General features: G+C 41.3%; 1 long non-coding RNA gene across 1 annotated transcript in view; it reads left to right on the plus strand.

The window, feature by feature from the left end:
* The first annotated feature begins 10392 nt into the window (after positions 1-10392).
* LOC133044701 (uncharacterized) overlaps positions 10393-20451 on the plus strand; it is a 98023-nt gene continuing 87964 nt past the window's right edge. The window contains exons 1-2 of the long non-coding RNA XR_009690036.1: positions 10393-11083; positions 14451-14601. This is a non-coding gene — a long non-coding RNA (uncharacterized LOC133044701). The remainder of the gene's footprint in view (positions 11084-14450; positions 14602-20451) is intronic.

Consider the following 20451-nt stretch of genomic DNA (forward strand, 5'->3'; position numbering starts at 1 on the left):
TCCTTGCAGTCCAAGAGACTCTCAAGAGTCTTTCCCAACACCACAGTTCAAAAGCATCAATTCTCTGGCACTCATCTTTCTTTACAGTCCAACACTCACATCCGTACATGACTACTGGAAAAACCATAGCCTTGACTAGACAGACCTTTGTTGGCAAAGTAATGTCTCTGCTTTTTAATATGCTATCTAGGTTGGTCATAGCTTTCCTTCCAGGGAGCAAGCATCTTTTAATTTCATGGCTGCAGTCACCTTCTGCAGTGATTTTGGAGGCCAAGAAAGGAAAGTCTGTCACTGTTTCCATTGTTTCCCCATCTATTTGCCATGAAGTGATGGGACCGAATGCCATGATCTTAGTTTTCTGAATGTTGAGTTTTAAGCCAACTTTTTCACTCTCCTCTTTCACCTTCATCAAGATGTTCTTTAGTTCTTCTTCACTTTCTGCCATAAGGGTGGTATCATCTGTATATCTGAGGTTATTGATATTTCTCCCAGCATTCTTGATTCCAGCTTGTGCTTCATCTGGCCTGGCATTTCGCATGATGTACTCTGCATATAAGTTGAATAAGCAGGGTGACAATACACAGCCTTATTATATTGCCAATACAGCCAATTATATTGTATTATATTGCCACATAATTGGATTCATATACTTGTTCCTTTCTTCTAAAACACCCTTGCTATTGATTTATACAACAAGCCTACATTTTATACAGTGTCACTTTCCACTGTACAGATGAGGGCCTTAAGGTTCAGAGAGGTACAAGCATATACAAATTTACAGAGCAAGTAAGTGGTGTTATTTTTTAAAAATAATTTTTATTTGTTTATTTTTGGCTGTGCTGGGGCTTCATTGCTATGCCAGTTTTTCTATAGTTGTAGCAAGAAGAGGATACTCTTTAGTTGCAGAGCATGGGCTCCTCATTGCAGAGCATGGGCCCTAGGGTGGGTGGACCTCAGTAGTTACCTGCTCCGAAGGCTCAAGAGCACAGTGTCAATAGTTGTGGTGCAGGGGCTTGGTTGCTGTGCAGCATGTGGAATTTTCCTGGACCAGGAATTGAACCCACATCTCCTGCATCAGCAGGTGGACTCTTTACCACTGAGCCAGCGGGGAAGCCCCAGTGGTGTGATTTGAACCTAGGACTCTCAGATGCTAAAACCAGTTCCTCAGGCGATTCGGTCTATAAGCATATCTTTGTAAATTATGGCAAAAATTAGAAGTCACCTTTCTGAAGTATTAAGCTCTTCTGGTCTGGCCCTTTGGGCATGTTTGCGAGTCATGATAGCAGCTGTGTACTTTTATAAGAGGTCACGCAAAGGGTTTGGTCGTTGTTGTTCACTCACTCAGTCATATCTTACTCTTTGTGACCCCATGGACTGCAGCACACACAATTCCCTGTCCTTCACTGTTTCCCAGAGTTTGTTCAAACTCACGTCCATTGAGTCAGTGATGCCATCCAACCATCTCATCCTCTGTCGTCCCCTTCTCCTCCTGCCTTCAGTCTTTCCCAGCATCAGGATCTTTTCCAATGAGTCGGCTCTTTGAATCAGGTTGGCCAAAGTATTGGAGCTTCAGCTTCAGCATCAGTGTTTCCAATGAATATTCAGGGTTGATTTCCTTTAGGATGGACTGGTTTTATCTCCTTGCTGTCCAAGGGACTCTCAAGAATCTACTGCAACACCACAGTTAAAAAGCATCAGTTCTTCAGCACTCAGCCTTCTTTATGGTCCAACTCTCACATTTGTATATGACTACTGGAAAAACCATAGCTTTGACGATATGGACCTTTGTTGGCAAAGTGATGTCCCTGCTTTTTAATACGCTATCTAGGTTTGACATAGCTTTTCTTCGAAGGAGCAAGCATCTTTTAATTTCATGGCTACAGTCACCATCTATGGTGACTTTGGAACCCAAGAAAATGAAGTCTGTCACTGTTTCTACTTGGTGTTCAAAGAGTGAAGGAAAAGCAATCTAACTTGAAGCTCTTTGACTTCCCCTAGGAGACCAAAAACCTGGGAGAAGAGTAAATCTTTCAAGAAGCTAGAAAAAAAAAAAAAAAAACTGTAATAATTTCAGGGACAGGATAGGTCTGAATAGGTGTCTTGTACATTTCACTATTCTGACACATGGGAACCACGCCAATCAGTAAAACCTGGGATACTGTCAGAGGAACACATGGACAATGACAGGTCTTACACTGACTGAGAAGTTTGACATTTTAAAGATCTTCTAGCACTGATTTATTTGTCAGAAAATCATGTCTGGTAACTGTTTATCATGCATGTGAGTACGTGTGTATATTTAATGCTGAGAAAGGTATACATAGTTGTTTCCCTAAACAGAAAAGAAAAGAACCCAAAGGTCAAAGATGGAACAGATTTGGCCCAAACTTTCCAAAAATAAATAAGTAAAGAGTACCACAGGAAAAAAAAAAATGCTCTCTGGGTTGTAGCCATGTACAAAATATTTAAAAATAGAGATGCTGTAACATTTAACCATTAGTGCATATTCTTAACAGAAGATCAAATATATTTGTTACTTAATAACCAATTACTGTTCCCCACTATGTTTTAATCTATTTCCTTATACGATAAAAAGTGATCCTGGGACTTCCTTGGTGGTCCAGTGGTTTAAGTCATGATGCTTCCACTACAGGTTCAGTTCCTGGTTGGGGAACCTTATGCTGTGTGGTGTGTCTAAAAAAATAGCCTCCCCCCCCCGCCCAAAAAAGTGACCTTGCCTCTAAATCAAGGACGAAGAGAGTCCATACCTGATTATTTCATTAATACACCACAATTTCAATATGTTATTTCAACCATTTACAAAATAAGCCCAGGTAAAAATAATATGCTCTTGAAGATTCCATCAGCTTTAAAAAGGAAGCACCCAATGGAAGGCAGGTTTTCAATCTCTTCCTGTATTTGTGGTGATTGAGGTGATCTCAAAGGTTTATTTGATTTGTTTTTGTTTTTTGCCCACTGGACTCAGTGTTTGGACTCAGTGTTCTGGACTCAGAAACTACCTATTAGTATAAACTGGTCAATTAAACTTACATTGGGCAAACAACTCTTAAATCTGTCAAGTGTCTCTGCTAGCATAAGCTTATGTCTGCAAATTTCCTATTTCTGGTCCCTGGAGGGTGAATCTCATTATAGTAAAATCTTTTTTTTTTTTCTTTTTGATAATTTTGTTTGTAATTCTCTTTTATGATTTCCCTTCATGACTTTATTAGCCACTTTTAAGTTAAAAGTGCTGCAGCCCATGGCCCCCGTGTTGGCAGCTCTTCAAGCGCAGTCAACAGTTGGTTTAGCTGAAGGAAAATTCCCACTAGTCAAAACCAGACTCTGACTTGATCTCTTTTTAGAATGAGCCTTTTAAATACAACTCTGCTTTAAACAAAAATAAAAATAAATAAAAACAGTTCTTCCTCTAAAAAAGGAAGGTAAATGAGGCCAATGATGCTCTTCCAGAGCCCTGACATCTGGAGATAAATCTTCCTGAGAGTCAAAGACCCCTGGCAGTTGAGTTTATATGAAGGATCTTGATTTACAGATTTTAATTAGGGCCAGTTCACTCCAGAATCTTGAAAAACTTACACACATCTGATGGGTTGGCCATAGTGACTAAGGCAAACTTCCAGGGGAAGAAATTCACAACATCTTAGTTGTAAATTTGGAATCTGGCAATGGGGAAGTCCAGTTTCCCAAGAGCTTATGTTTCAGTCCAGTGCCAAAGGAATATATTAGATTGGTTTTATTATTATTATTAAATTTCAATGAGGTGTTGGAGTGCAGGGCCTCACTACTCTGGTCCCAGGGAAAGAGAGTCACTTAAGATGAGAAGTGAGCATTCTCCTCACTTGTGTCTTCATTCATTCAGGTATCTGAAAGTAAATACCATAGACTGGATGGCTTATTAAAAATGGAAATTTATTCCTCTCACTTCTGAAGACCAAAAGTTCAAGATCAAGATGGCAGCACAGTTGAGTTCTCACAAGAGGCCTCTCCAGGTTGCAGACTGCCAACTTCTTATTGTATTCCCATATGGCAGAAAGGGGTTTAGAGAGTTCTCTGGGGTTCCTTTGATAAGGCACTAATTCCATCATGGGGCTCTGCCCTCATGGCCTCCCAAAGTCCCACCTCCTAATACTATCACACTGGAGGTTAGGATTCCAACATGTGAATTTGGAGGTGGGGTGGAGTGCTGGACACAGATCTTCACCCCATTGCATCAGGACTTGAAACGAGAGGCTTTTGTGAACATGGTACTACAGGCACCTCCATGGACCAAGGACAAGAATAATAGTTGTAGGCTTCAGGGGCAGACGGCAGCTGTGGCCTCCTAATACTCTTCATTCAGCCTTTGGAGGAGGACAAAGGACTCCAAAGATCTCCTACAAATAGGTGGGGACGTCATGAACGAGTCCTCCACCTATGGGAGGAGGTGAAGGCTGGAGCACCTGATTGGTGATCTGAACGTGATTTAAACCCTAGACTAGGTTGCTATGTTTATTCCAAGGTTGGAAGATGTCATGAGGGTGTCTAGGACTGCCCTCTAGTGTCTGTGATCCTATTAAAGTGTGTGGGATTTTCTTGTGAGAAAATGATTTAGTCTCCAACAATTTAGATGAACTTTTCATTACAAAGTTCCCAAATTTGAGTTGGTCTCTCCCACATTTACCACCATCTTTATTCCTTTGTGGTACTTTGCAAATCAGGTGAAAGGGAAAAAGAAGAAAAGAGCCACAGAGGATGGAAGGAAAGAAAGAAGGAAAAAGGGAGGAAGGGAAGGAATTTGCCCATAGAAACTATGCTTCATATTTTCCCAGCTAACTGCAAAATCCAAACCAGATTTCAATCTCACTCATGCAAGGACTATATTCTACTCAATTTCATCGGCCCTACCTAACTTTGTTATTTGCTTATTCCTTATTTTTATCCCATCAATAGATATGAGCACCAACTGTGTCTTATTTACAGTGCCAGCCCTGGAGATATAATTGTGAATTTAAGAGATATAGTTCTTCCCTTCCTGAAGCTTATGTTCTAGTGAGGAGATGCCAACCTGATGAAAATATAATTAACTAGAACAGTGCCAGGAGCAGAACTAATAGGGTGTGGTTAGAGAAGAATGGGTGTAGGGAAGCTCTTAGGAGATCATTTTCCTTCAAATAAGAACACAGCCACATGACCCACCAAAGAATAATGGACTATTCATGATGCAACTTTTTAAAACAGATGTGGTTGCTCCACTGCTCACCAGATCTGGAAAACATGGGAGCTTATGGCTTGGTGTCCCTCAGTGTCCCTGACTTAGAGAAGTTCAATCTTAGCAGATTGTAACTGAGATATGGAATCAAGTTAAGACTTTTGGTGCCCATGTAAAACAAGCCTCCTGTGGTATCTGTGCATTTTGTCATCTGTGTAACTTACATAAGGGAGCCTCCTGCTTACCATGACAGTGAGTCATCCGTGCTCATGGCCTTGACCACTGTAAGTCTCTCTGTGCAGCAGTGCCCTAGTCTGTTTCCAGGGCTAGCAGTCTTTGTGAGAACAATCTGAAGGTTGGAAGTGAATTTCTTGTCTTCTGCTTAGATTGCTTGAAACATGACTAATTGACTAAAGTTGACCTTTCTGGCTTTTATTGTTTTGACTTATTAAAAAATGTGTCCTTTTCCCAAAGCCCTCTGGGCACATGCACAAAAAAAATAGAAATATGACAAGTTAAATTAAAACCAGCAGATGAAAGCTAAAACACTCTCATAAAGTTAAAAAGAAAGATGCCAAGCAGCATTTCTGGAAGGAGAAAACTAAACCAAATGGATTAAACTTAGCCATTTTTCTACTGGTTTGCAAGGAGGACCTGTACAAAATAGATGTTAGAGTGATTTCCTACGAAATCCTTGAAAAACTTGTGCCACTACAGATTTTCATACCAAATCCTGTAAATACTGGTAATCACAGGGAGAGAAAGGCTCTAAAATTTAATTCTTTTTATAGTGATATTAAGATTGCTGTTTAGCCCTTAGTCACAGGGTGGCCTCATTCAGTTGCATCTCATTCTTGGGAGAAGAGAGATTAGCTTTAAACACAGTTAACATTTCTCTCTTGAACTCTAATCATTGCTGTCAGTTCAGTCATACTGTGATTCTGTTTAGAAACCAGTGCTGCTGATACATGTAGAAACAGTGGGTATTAAGAACATGGATTCTGGAGCCAGATATCTGGTCCATAGCTCAGCTTTGCCATTTACCTGTATGTGGGCAAGTTACTTACCATCTCTGTGCCTAGGTTTCCCCAACTGTAAAATGAAGATACAAATAGCAAATCATATAGATTTGTGAGGACTAAATGGGTTAATGGACTATAAAGAAGGCTGAGTGCTGAAGAACTGATGCTTTTGAACTGTGGTGCTGGGGCAGACTCTTGAGAGTCCCTTGGACAGCAAGGAGATAAAACCAGTCCATCCTAAAGGAAATCAACCCTGAATATTCATTGGAAACACTGATGCTGAAGCTGAAGCTCCAATACTTTGGCCATCTGATGTGAAGAACCAACTAATTGGAAAGGACGCTGATGCTGGGAAAGGTTGACGGCAAGAGGAGAAGGAAGTGACAGACAGATGTTTGGATGGCATCTGATCCAATGGACGTGAGTTTGAGGAAACTCTGGGAGATAGTGAAGGACAGGAAAGCCTGGCATGCTGCAGTTCATGGGGTTGCAAAGAGTTGGACACAACTTAGTGACTGAAGAACAACAATAGTTTGAGATATAGGAGAGAATCTTTATAAATAAGTCAACTGATTCTTGCATTGGATTTTGCACGTGGAGAAAAATACTTTGCAAAAAAATTATCTCTTGCTCAGAAGTACAAATTGCAGACATAATAAGTGGCCTATTTATGCTAAGGGGTTATTAATATTTATTGGTCATGAGCTTTATGTTTTGCTTTGCCCTTTATGTACATAATCTCTTTTAACATATTATTATTATTATTTAATGATTTTCATCCCATGGTTTGTGGGATCTCAGCTCCCTGATAAGGGATTGAACCCAGGCCAAGGCAGTAAAAGCCTGGAATCCTAACCACTAGGCACCAGGGAACTCCTTTACCATATTTTTAAATATTCCATTTTAAAAATAAGGAAACCTAGGGACTTCCCTGGTGGTCAGTAGCTAAGACTCCACGTTCCCAATGCAAGGTGCCTGGGTTCAATCCCTGATCAGGGAATTAGATCCCACATGCTATAGCTAACAATCCCAGATGCCTCAACTAAGACCCAGCTCAGCCAAATAAATAAATACATATTTAAGAAAGTAAATAAATAAAAAGAAGGAAACCTAAATTTGATGGGGTTAAGTAACTTGCAAGAATTTACTTGCAGGAGGTATGTAGTGAAAATCACAGGGTAATTTACCTGAGGGTAAATCACAGGATGTCTGATTCCCCAGAACTTACTTTTTCTATCAATCTATTTCTCTTTTCCTGGTTTGGGATAAGACACTATATCAGATTCTTTGAAAAGTCAATACAAGGAAGCACTGAAAGAAGTGAGAGGGCCTAAAGGCAACAATACCCAGTAGCAACAATCAAACCCAGGCAGCAGATGTGGGTTTCTAATACCATTCTCCAATAGAAGGAACTAGGGTCTTTGGAGAAACAGCTAATCCTGGGAGCAGATAATAGACAAGATTAACCTGGGATATCTTGTAGCAAGAAAATAAGGAAGTACTCAGAAACCAAACTAATGGAGTTTATCAAAGGGAGGCAAGAAACAACCGAAAGAGCTCCCAAAGGCTACTTGAAAAGCAAAATAAGTAATATAGTATTGGATTATAACTTGAGGGGTAAAGTAAATCATTATGAGCCGTGAGGTATGAGGCCTGAATTGTGGTCCCCCCACAAAGAAAAATTATTTGCTGAAGCCCTAATCCCCAATGATACTATATTTGGAAATAGGGCCTTTAAGGAAGTAAATAAGCCTAAATGAGATCATAAGGATGGGGCCCTACTCCAAAAGGACTAGTGCCCTTTGAAGAGGAGGAGATACCAGAAATCTTTCATCCTCAGAACATGCACCGTGAGCATGCAGTGAAAAGGCAGCCATCTGCAAACCAAGGAGAGAGGTCTCATTAGGAAACAATCCTACTGATCTTAGACTTCTAGCCGTCAGGATGGTGAGAAAATGAATTTCTATTTTTCTAAGCTGCCAGGCACTGTTAAGGCAGTGCTAGTAGACTAATACAAGTCCATACCAATATAAATGATTGAGCAAACAAGTAAGTGGAAAGAAGAGACAAATACCTATACATTAGAAATTTAAAAAAAAATTTATGTGGACACTGTCCCCTTGAGGAGGTAGAGCATAGCTCCCTACACAGGGTTTGATGACTTTCTTCCAAAGACATAGCATGGAAACGGTGTAACGGTACAGAAGATTGACATCATCAGTGGTAAGTCAAGCTGATAATGTATCCTCAATATGACCTGGTAAGAACAGCACTTGTCTTCCTCCTCCAAACTAAAATTCCTGTCAAATCAAAAGAAAAACATCAGAAAAACCCAAATTGAGGGACAGTTTACAAACCACCTGACCAGATTTCTGCAAAGTGTCAAGGTCACCCAAATGAAGCAAAGTCTAAAACTGTCACAGTTTAATGGATCCTAAGCAGACTTGATGACTAAATGTGATGTGGCACTCTGGATGGAATCTTGTAGCAGACAAAGGGCTAGGGAAAAACTGAAGACATCTGAATAAGGTATGAGCTTCAGTTAATAACCATGTGTCAATATTGGTTCATTGGTCCTGACAAATGTGTCAAACTCATGCTTGATCGTAGCAGGGGACACTAGGTACAGGATATATATGGAAACTGCCTAGATATTTATGTATTTTGGTAAGCTTTCTGTAAATATAAAACTATCCTAAATGAAAAGTCTATTTAAAGGAATTCCCTGGTGGTCCAGTGGCTAAGACTCTGTGCTCCCAAAGCAGGGGGCCCAGGTTTGATCCCTGGTCAGGCAACTAGATCCCACATGCCACAACTAAGACTTGGCATAGCCAAATAAATATTTTTAAAGGTCTATTTTAAACAAATATGCAAAACGGTGTTTTAGTTATATCTTCCACGTGACTTCTGTCTTATATTGTTTCTCTGAATATTCCAAAGTGAGTATTCACTTATCTTGGGAACAGAGTTTAGCTTAGTTTTGTTTCTTCTCAAAAAACAGGACCCATTTTTGCAGTCAGTATTCTGCCACATCTTGGCAGGAGTCCAGCAGATGAGGCAGGGGAGGACCAGCATAAGATGGAGCATGTTTATCTGTATGAGTAAGGAATTCCTGTAGGTATATTTTAAAGATGCATGTGAGTCCCCATATTTGAAACATCTTCACAGTTTTATTCCTCCTCTTGTAATTTTTTTCTCTTTCTGTAAACGACCTCTGAAAATCCCAGAAAACAATATTTGCTTTTAGATGATTGGGATTGAATCCTCTATTGTCTTTTTTTTCCTTTGAATCCTCTTGTTCTTTTTTTCCCACAGAGAAACTCCCAGATTTTTCATTTTATTTTAAGATTATGTTACTAAACCAGATGATCCAGTTTCGCTTTTTGCTTCTCAGGCTCAAAAAGAAAGAAAGAAAAAAAAAAAAGCCTGTGCTGTGGGATTTAGCAAACACTTCACTCTCTTCTCTTCCAGACTCTGTCAGCTGCAGTGTTCCAACAGCAGTCAAAGTGGATCTACAACTCCAAACCCCATTCCTCCTGGATTTTCGTGCTGGCCGCCAACCAAGACCTGGCCCCAGCTGTACTGGCCCCTGACTTCTTTAACTCTTTCCTCTTCTTTATTCTGGTGTTGAGAGTTAGAGCAAAGGAGACTCATTTGCAAGTGTTCATTGAGCACCAGTCACTGAGCTTAGAGCAGTAAATAAGGCAAGTGAGGCCCCTGCCCATAGAAGCCACATTCTGAAGGATGGGTAGCTTCATGGCACAATTGCTGCTAGGAGAGTTACTTGAATGAATGTTTTCATTAGTCCTGATGATGGAGATGCTAATTGTTATTCTCACTTATGAGACATAGATGCCGAATGACTTACCCAACATCAGGCAGCTAGTTAGTGATGGAGATACAATTATTTTCTTTTAGTGATTTTATTTGTTTATGTTTTTTTTGGCTGTGCTGGGTCTTTGTTTCTGCACGAGGATTTCTCTAGGTGCGGTGAGTGGGGGGCCACTCTCTAGTCGCTGTGCTGTGGGCTTCTCGTTGCAGTGGCTTCGCTTGCAGTGGAGCGTGGGCTCTAGGGTGTGCAGGCTTCAGTAGTTGTGGCTCCTGGGCTCAAGCGCACAGGCTCAGTTGCCCTTGGGCATGTAAGATCCTCCAGGACCAAGGATCGAATCCTTGTCTCCTGCTTTGGCAGGCAGACTCTCCACCGCTAAGCCACCAGGGTAGTCCCTGGAGATTCTCAGATTCCAGAACACTTGGATTCCTAACCATGATAATATTGATAAAATTGTTCTTTTGTGTAAATACTGTCTGATTTCTATCTTGCTGTTTCTACTCTTAAAAAATATGCTGCTTCTAAAAAATATCTGTAATGTCTAATGACAATTATATAAAGAAAAAGCGGCTCTTTTCTTTAAAGAAAATGGTGCAGTTCACATTCAATATTTGCTTTTGTAGCATGCACTACCTCTCTTTCCTATTTCTATAGTGAACCTCCCCGCCCCTCTGCAGAGTATTTAGGTGTTTCAGGTGGGATGAACCCAGCAGGAATTCCTCGGATAGATTGGCATAATTTAACAGCCCCTTGTATCTTTCTGGCCACATGATAGGTTGGGAAGGAGCTCATACCTCGGGCATAAGCCAATCAGTGCCTATCATTCTAATAGCTGACGTGATTGGTTTATAGAACTATAGACGCAAGGTGAGACACTTGCTTTCTCCTCCAGGGTAGGAGGAGGTGGTACCTAACGCCAGTCTCTGTTGGCCCCCATTCTGGAGGGGGAACTGAAAGCTCGGATTCGTGGAGCTCAAGTTCTGACCGCACCACGTCTGACGTCGTCCTCACTCACTGACATTTCAGGTGAGTGAGCCTTAAATACTCTTTAATGTTGAAGCCACTTTGACTTGTAGGTTCCTTCTGTTTCATTAAAAAACATGCTATCCGACACAAATAATAGCTTATATTAGGCATATAAACCTAAATATTTAAGAAGATTAAAAAAAAAAGAAACAAACAACACCCCCACTGAATTATCCAGAGGACTTCGAATGCCCAGAGAACACTTGCAGACAAATTTGCATCTCTGACTTATGTGGGAAAAAAAAAAAAGTAAAATACACCTAGACCGTGGTAGGTTCGTTTGTTTTACATGTGAAGGCAATCAAGACTGTAATTAATAACTTGAGCCCAGATGTACCAGATTCTCAGTTAATTGGCCCCCACTCAGCTGGGTTCATGTTGTAGTACACAATTGTCTTGGATTTTGTTGCTAAAAACACGCCTGTTTTTGCCAAACAACACTGTTCTGGAGATTTGCCACCCCAAACACAGAGATCTTGCTGTGATGAAGATTTGTGCCATTGGTGAGACCAGAAAACACTACATTGTAATAATGCGAGAGGCAACACGTCAGCCTGTGTGTCTTCAATTAATCACACATTAGACAGATTTGAAGCAGCGGCTTCGTTCTCATTAACTGCTAAGCGTGGGGATACTAGCCGTGCATTAGGATCTGAAAGCACACAGGAAGTTGCATTCTGGCTGACTGTGCACCCACCCTTCCAAGGACATTCTCTCTGTGTCCAACTTAATGTTCCACCGAGGTTTTAGCCTCTGAGGACACAAGGCCAAAGCTAATCAGGAATCAGTTGTTGCATAGCAAGGCTCAACTTTGACCACATTGGGGAGATGGCAGTCTGAAGAGATGGCAGTTGTGTCTAATCTGAGACAAATCACGATGTTTTCAGCTTCCCTGTTAGCTTGGTTGGCCCAGGAGGGCCCTGTAGGATAACACAGTGAATATGGCAGCTCTCCAGTCTGCTCTTAAAACAAAATGTTGAGAAAATAGAGGGCTGGCTGGCAGTGAAAAAACAGATGGTTAGAAGCTTTTGCCTTCCTTATTTACTTATTAATTAATTTTTGGCTGTGCTGGTCTTCATTGCTGTGTGGGCTTTTATCTAGTTGCGGCAAGCGGGGACTACTCTCTAGTTGTGGTGCACTGGCTTTTCTTTGTGGTGGTTCTCTTTGTTGTGGACCATGGGCTCTAGGGCAACTCAGGCTTCAGTAGATGCAGTTCCAGACTCTGGACCACAGGCTTAATATTTCTAGCACACAGGCTTAGTTGCTCCACGGCAGGTGGGATCTTCCCGGCACCAGGGATTGAACCTATGTCCCTGCATTGACAGGTGAATTCTTCACCAGTGAGTCACCAGGGAAGCCCTTATCTTCCTTCTTTAATTTTTATTGGAGTATAGTTGATTTTACAGGCTCCCTTGGTGGTTCAGTGGTAGAGAATCCACCTGCAATTCAGGAGATGCGGAAGACACAGGTTCAGTGCCTGGGTTGGGAAGATCCCCTGGAGGAGGAAATGGCCACCCATTTCATTACTCTCATGGGGATAATCCTAAGACAGTAGCCTGGTGGACTACAGTCCATGGGGTCACAAAGAGTCAGACGTGACTGAGCGACTGAGCGCTAGTTGATTTACAATGTTGCATTCGTTTCTGCTGTATGGCCAAGAGAATCAGTTGTACGTATACATATATCCACTGTTTTTTAGCTTCTATTCCCATATAGGTCATTACAGAGTATTGAATATAATATGAAATGAAATGAAAACTTAACTACTAAGATTTCTTTGTGATCAGTCAAATTTCTTGTAAAGATTTTGATAAAATATTTGAAGGGCTTAAGTGCACTTTCAGAGTGTGAATTCCTTTTACCTTCCATTTTTTAATTTTAAACTTTAAAAGATGTTAACGTCTGTGTCTGACAGTTGGGCTGTGGATAGGCGTAAATCATGTATTTATTCCCATAGGAATAAAATATACTTGGATCTCTGCCCTGTTCTATTAAAACTAAAGAGGGTGAAACTTATGTCAAGTTCAGGTGTGGCTTCCTCTGCAAGCAATGCCTGAGCTGTGAACACATGGTGCTACCAAAGCCAGTGTTTATGGCTTGTGTGGAACTTGGAACGTGTTCTTTCATAGGAACAAACGGGATTAGCGAAAGGCCAGCCCACCCGGTGTGCTCATAATGGCCTCATAAGGGAACCATTTATTACAAAACCCAACCACGCTGTTAACGGTGCTTCTGGGGGAAAATGGTTCAGACCACACTCCGGTTGTTGTCCTTCTGTTTGGCTGCAATAGATTTGGGATCCTCTTTGGCTGTTGCTTAGGGACACCGTTGTGTGGAGAAGGTTGTTGATGGGTGGGAATAGACAAGAACTCACTGGTGGCTCAGTGGTAAAGAATCCGCCTGCCATTGCAGGGTTTGATCCCTGGGTCGGGAAGATCCCCTGGGAGAATGAAATGGCTACCCATTCCAGTATTCTTGCCTGGGAAATCCCATGGACAGAGGAACCTAGTGGACTACAGTCCATGGGGTTGCAAAGAATCAGACATACTGACTATCACTTTTTTTCACTTTCAAGTATGGAAGCCAGTAGGATTGAGGGACTGTGAACGAGGGGAGTAAAGAACCAGGGGATGAGAAATCCAGATGCTCCTAAGCCCTAAGGTCTCTGCTTATGATTTGTCTCCTTTTAAAAAAAAATTACTGAGGATAATAACAAGGATGCAGAGTTTCCTAAAGTCACCTCACAGACAAAGGAGATGATGGGGCATTAATTCAATTCAGAGAATTGGGGTTTCCTGGAATCTTAGGAATTGATGTAAGCCTGGGCTCTTCTGACACAGTTGTTACTGACCAGGATTCTTGGCCTCCTTGATCAATAGAAATTGATCAAAGACCAGCCAAAAAGTTCAGGCAAGGCTTTCTTGGGGTCCCTGCTGCAGTAGTGGGGGAGGAAGAACAAAAAACAAGTTCCTTTGCTCACTCCCCAAGGAGAGGTGAGCTGATTCCTTACATGGGGTGAGGGTGGGAATGTGTCCAGAGGTCGGGCTGGAGGGGTGATTTCAGTGATTTGCCCGCTCCTTTGGTGCCATTGTGTGCAGGGGGTCATGTGCAGTCTGGCAGTTGGGTTTTTTTTTTTTTTTTGGTCTCTGTGTATCTTTTGTCCAGAACTTGCCCCAACTGTGCATACACATAGTTATTTTTAGTCTCTTATGGTTTCTTAGCGTTTTGTTGCTTGCGGAGATGTTTGTCCAGGTACAAGCATTGCACAAAGCAGTAAAGGATCCCAGGTCCCAGGCCTTTTTCAAAATGAACCATGGAACTCTGACTTTGAACACCTCATCAGATTTTTGTTTATTGGGATTTTCAGTCATTACGGCCATCAGAAAGAAAAGTCAAAATTGAATAGACGTCAAACATTACCTCGACATGATCATCACTGTAACCGGGACCTCATTATAATTTCATCTTCTTATTCAAGGCCAAACAAAATTCAGCTGCTTGCTGAAATGTGAGCAGAGGTAAGATTTTCTTTTGTTTGTGAATTTTAGTTTAGTTCAATTTTTATTTCAGGAAGTATGCATTAATTTTTGCATGAAAAACACAGCTATACATCTTTGAAGTAGTGGATCTTTGCAAACAAAAATCATCTACAATGAAGTAAAATATATAAGCATTTTTCTTGGGAGAAAGGTCCACACCTTTCATGAGCTCCTTGAAGTATTCATGCACCTCAATAGTTGAGATTCATTGCCCTACAAGAATGAAAATACAGTCATTGATAATGGGTCCACTTTGTAGTTATAATGGGATGAGTGGGTTCTGAGAGGAGCTGGAGATTTTTTGGCAGCATTCAATATGATGACTTTAAGGCTTACTCATTTGAGAGTAGTAAATCCCTCCATTCCTATTATAAGATGACAATGTATTTGTAGGTTTTTGTTGTTGTCCAGTCGCTCAGTCATGTCCAACTCTTTGCAACCCCATGGACTGCAGAATGCCAGGCTTCCCTGTCCTTCACCATCTCCCAGAGCTTGCTCAAATTCATGTCCGTTGAGTCAGTGATGCCATCCAACCATATCGTCCTCTGTTGTCCCCTTCTCCTCCTGCCTTCAATCTTTCCCAGCATCAGGGTCTTTTCCAATGAGTTGGCTCTTTGCCTCAGGTGGCCAAAGTATTGGAGCTTCAGTCCTTCCAGTAAATATTCAAGGTTGATTTCCTTTAAGTTTGAATTTTTATTTTAAAAATTTATTTTATTCAAGTATTGATTTACAGTGTTGTGTTCATTTCTGCTGCACAGCAGAGTGATTCAGTGATATATATATATACACATTCTTTTTCATATTCTTTTCCATATGGTTTGTCACAGGATATTGAGTATAGTTCCCTGTGCTATATTGTAGGACCTTATTGTTTACCTGTGGAGTTTTAATCTGTGACTTGGTTTATGAAAGAGAAATAATGTTTGTAATATATATTTGTATATAACATGATATTTTAGATATTTAAAGGTTATATATATAATTATACATATCAGTTATCTGAGTAGATAATAATCCCTGATTATTATTATTTCTTGCTATAACACTTGGTCCAGGTTATCGTTAAGGAAAAAGCGTAGCTTTCCGCCATCTTTCCATATTGCCATCATGGTACGCAGGAAGGTTTGGCTGATGCTCTCAAGAGTACCAACAATGCCAACAAGAGAGGCAAACCCCAGGTTCTTATTAGTCTGTCCTCCAAAGTCATCATCTGGTTTCTAATTATGATGGTGAAGCATGGCTGCATTGCTGAGTTTGAAATCACTGATGATCACAGAGTTGGGAAAATTGTTGGGAACCTTACAGGCAGGTGAAGCAAGTGTGGAGTGATCAGCCCCAGATTTGATGTGCATCTCAGAGATCTAGAAAAAGGGCAGAATGACCTGGCTCCTGTCATATCAGTTTGGTTTCATTGTACTGACAGCCTCAGCTTGCATCATGGACCATGAAGAAGCAAGACAAAAACACACAGGAGGGAAAATCCTGTGATTCTTTTGCTAAGGATGTAAAACATCTGTGCAAATAAAGTGCCTCAACAGGCAAAAAAAAAAAAGTATAATGTGTAAGCTTTTTAAAACTGGGAACTCTACCTTCCATGTTCTTTGAAGCCCTGTAAGACCTAACCTCTTACTTTATATCCTTTCGTATAAATCAGAATCTATTCAACATCCTGGTAGTATAAGTACTTACTCAAGGCCTGGTTACGTTTCTTTACATGTTTTTTTTTTTTTAATGAGAAGTATACATAAAGTACTTTTTCACATCCCAAACTATGAGAATTGCCTCAAGACAAAGTCCTTGTGGAATTGTTTGAGTTGTGGGATGCATTAGCTTATTTATTTTGCCATGTGGGTTGTGGGATCTTTGTTTGCCAACTAGAGATCAAACCTGGGCCCTCGGCAATGAAAATTGAGATTCCTAACCACTGGACTGCCAGGGAACCAGCAGCACTTAATGTTCTAGTTATTCTCCTTGGGTGTTGCTCTATTTGTCAATATCCTGTTATTGTTCAGTTGCTAAGTAGTGTGACCAACTCTGTGTGACCCCATGGACTGCAGCATGCCAGGCTTCCCTGTTCTTCCCTAAATCCTGGAGTTTGTGCAAACTCATGTCCATTGTGTTGGTGATGCTATCCAACCATTTCATCCTCTGCTGCCCCCTTCCCCTTTTGCCTTTAATCTTTCCCAGCATCACGGTCTTTTCCAATGAGTCTGCTCTTTGCCTCAGGTGACCAAAGTATTGGAGCTTCAATTTCAACATCAGTCCTTCCAGTGATTATTCAGGGTTGATTTCCTTTAGGATTGACTGGTTTGATCTCCTTCCAGTCCAAGGGAATCTCAAGAGTCTTCTCCAACAGCACAATTTGAAAGCATCAATTCTTAGGTGCTCAGTTTTCTTTATAGTCCAACTCTCATATCCATACATCACTACTGGGAAAAACCATAGCTTTGACTATACAGACCTTTGTTGGCAAAGTGATATCTCAGCTCTTTTAGTACACTGTCTAGGTTTGTCATAGCTTTTCTTCCAAGGAGCAAGCATCTTTTATTTTATTATTTTTTTTTAGCATCTTTTAATTACATGTTTTCAGTCACCATCCGCAGTGATTTTGGAGCCCCAAAAATAAAGTCTGTCACTGTTTCCATTTTTCCCCCATCTGTTTGCCATGAAGTGATGGAACTGGATGCCATGGTCTTTGTTTTTTGAATACTGAGCTTCAAGCCAGCTTTTTCACTTTCCTCTTTCACCTTCATCAAGAGACTCTTTAGTTCCTTTTTGCCTTCTGCCATTGGAGTGGTATCATCTGCATATCTGAGGTTGCTGATATTTCTCCGGCAGTTTTGATTCCAGCTTGTGTTTCATCAAGCCCAGAATTTTGCATGATGTACTCTACACATAGGGCTTCCCTGGTGGCTCAGCTGATAAACAATCCTCTTGCAATGTGGGAGACCTGGTTTTGATCCCTGGGTTGGGAAGATCCCCTGGAGAAGGGAACGGCTACCCACTCCAGTGTTCTGGCCTGGAGAATTCAATGGACTGTTTAGTCAATGGGGTCACAAAGAGTCAAACATGACTGAGTGACTTTCACACTTTTTATTCTGCATATAAGTTAAATTAAGTAAGGTGACGATATACAGCCTTGACGTATTCCTTTCCCAATTTTGAACCAGTCTGTTGTTCTAACTGTTGCTTCTTGACCTGCATACAGATTTCTCAGGAGGCAGGTAAAATGTCCTGGTATTCCCATCTCTTTTCCACAGTTTATTGTGATCCACACAGTCAACGGCTTCAGCATAGTCCATAAAGTAGAAGTAGATTTTTTTGGAATTCCCTTGCTTTTTCTGTGATCCAATGGATGTTGGCAATTTGATCTCTGGTTCCTTCGCCCTTTCTAAATCCAGCTTGCACATCTGAAAGTTATTGGTACATGTACAGCTGAGGCCTAGCTAGAAGGACTTTGAACATTACCCTGCTAACCTGTGAAATAAGCACAGTTGTATGGTAGTTTGAACATTCTTTAGCATCACCCTTCTTTGGGGGCAGGGCTTCCAAAGCACAGCAGTAGAGAATATGCCTGCCAATGCAGGAGATGAAAGAGACATGGGTTCGATCACTAGGTCAGGAAGATAGCCTGGAGGAGGGAATGGCAACCCACTCCAGTATTCTTACCTGGAGAATTCCATGGACGGGGAGCCTGGTGGGCTACAGTCCACAGGGTCGCAAAGAGTCGGACATGATTGAGCAGCTAACACTTTCACTTCTTTGGGGTTGGAATAAAAACTGACCTTTCCAGTACTGTGGCCACTACTGAGTTTTCTAAATTTGCTGAAATATTGAGTGCAGTACTTTGACAGCATCATCTTTTAGGATTTTAAATAGCTCAGCTGGAATTGCATCACTTCCACTAGCTTTGTTTGTAGTAATGCTTCCTAAGGCCCATTTGACTTCACACTCCAGGATGTCTGACTCTAAGTGAGTGACCATACCATTGTGGTTATCCAGGTCATTAAGAACTTTTTTGTACAGTTCTTCTGTGTATTCTTGCCATTTTTTCTTGATCTCTTCTGCTTCTGTTAGGTCCATACCATTTCTGTCCTTTATCATTCCCATCCTTGCATATCCTTGTCAATATCCTGTTAATCCTTTTAATTCTTTCTGATATTCCCTTGTAATCAGCTTTGTGCACTTTATCAACTTATTATCACAGGCTTCCTGAAATTCCCCCATGCTCCAGTTTATTTACTGGGCAAGAAAACATTGAAAATATAAGTATTTGATGATCATCATCTGAGCGTCGACTCTATAGATGTCAAGCAGTGGGGTAGGTTTGGGGATAAGATGTAGTCTCTGCCACCAAGGAGCTGAAAATCCAGACAGATTAAACAGCCTGGTAGAATCTTCTAGGATGCTGTCTCTCTGCTAGGAAGGAAAAGGGTTGCTGTGAATGAATAATTTAGGTGTCACTCCCCTGCCAAATTTTAACTTTTGCATGTGCCCCCAGGTGTTGTATGGGTGCTAAGTAAAAATGCCATCCCCCAGTGTCATTTTACAGAGGGCCAATTAGACAGGCAGAGACAGTGACCATTTTATAAATGAATTCATTTCAAAAATTTATCACTCTGAGATCATTCCAATTTTCCTACGAAAAAGTCTCATTCCTTTTTGACCACTGTGATGATACATGTTCATGCTTACAGAAAGATTGCTTTGGACGTGATTTAATTAGCAGTCAGTCAGTCTACAAAAGTTTCCTGAGCAGAGGTTGTTATGTGCCAGATTCTGGGGACACCACAGAGGACAAAACCAAGACCCTGCTCTCAGGGGTCTGCAGCCCACTGGGGAGCCAGATGGGGGATCTGTTATATTGTCCTTGAACTCAGTTCTCTTAGGCTTGGTCTGATTTACTTCACATCATGTAAGTTCTTTAGATCACTGGTTGGGTTCACTCAGTGCAAGCAAACTTGGAACTCAGAGCTTCCAAATCTGCAGGGTATGACAAGACGCCTCACTCTGCAGCAGTGACAATGGGTTTTCTGCTCTCCTGTTGGTTTTACTGGCTTTGTGCATGCATGCTAAGTTGCTTCAGTCATGTCTGACTCTTTGAAACCCCATGGACTGTAGCCTGCCAGGCCCCTCTGTCCATGGGATTCTCCAGGCAAGAATACTGGAGTGGGTTGCCATTAGCTCCTCAAGGGGATCTTCCTGACCCAGGGATTGAACCTGGGTTCAATTGCATCTCTTATCTCTCCTGCATTGGCAGGCAGATTCCTTACCACTGGCACCACCTGGGAAGCCTGTTACTGGCTTTGGGCGGGTCACTTTTCAGTAGAGAGACAGTGGTAACCTTAACTGCCCTGAATTGAGACATAATAATCTTCTACCAAAATATTCTACAGGATAGACTCTCCTAATCATGTGTAGTCCTGTGAAACTCATAAAGGTGGACATGATCCACAATGTTACTTTTAAGAGTTTTTCCAGAGAGATTTTAATTTGATTTCTGGGAAAACAAATGGTAAACAGAAGCCTGGAATACAGCCCTCAAAGCATTGAAAAGGCAATATTCCAGCAGAGTGGGGTTTGAAGTATGTGAGAGTCCACTCTTGGCCTCACCCTAGTAGAGATGATGCTTTGCTCCGATTCATTGAGAACATGACACATCCCTCCATCCTTGTTCTGAACCCTGTTCTAATGTGTGCTAGAAATAAGGACTCTATTCAGATGGCAGCGTTAGTCTCTCTCATTCTTTCTAACACTGTGACTTTCAGAGAGAATGACTCCCGTTCTGGCCAGGTGGTGTTTTAATGGATTGGGGGTCTATCCATACCT

This window comes from Dama dama, chromosome 23, assembly GCF_033118175.1.
Source record: "Dama dama isolate Ldn47 chromosome 23, ASM3311817v1, whole genome shotgun sequence".
Lineage (NCBI taxonomy): Eukaryota > Metazoa > Chordata > Mammalia > Artiodactyla > Cervidae > Dama > Dama dama.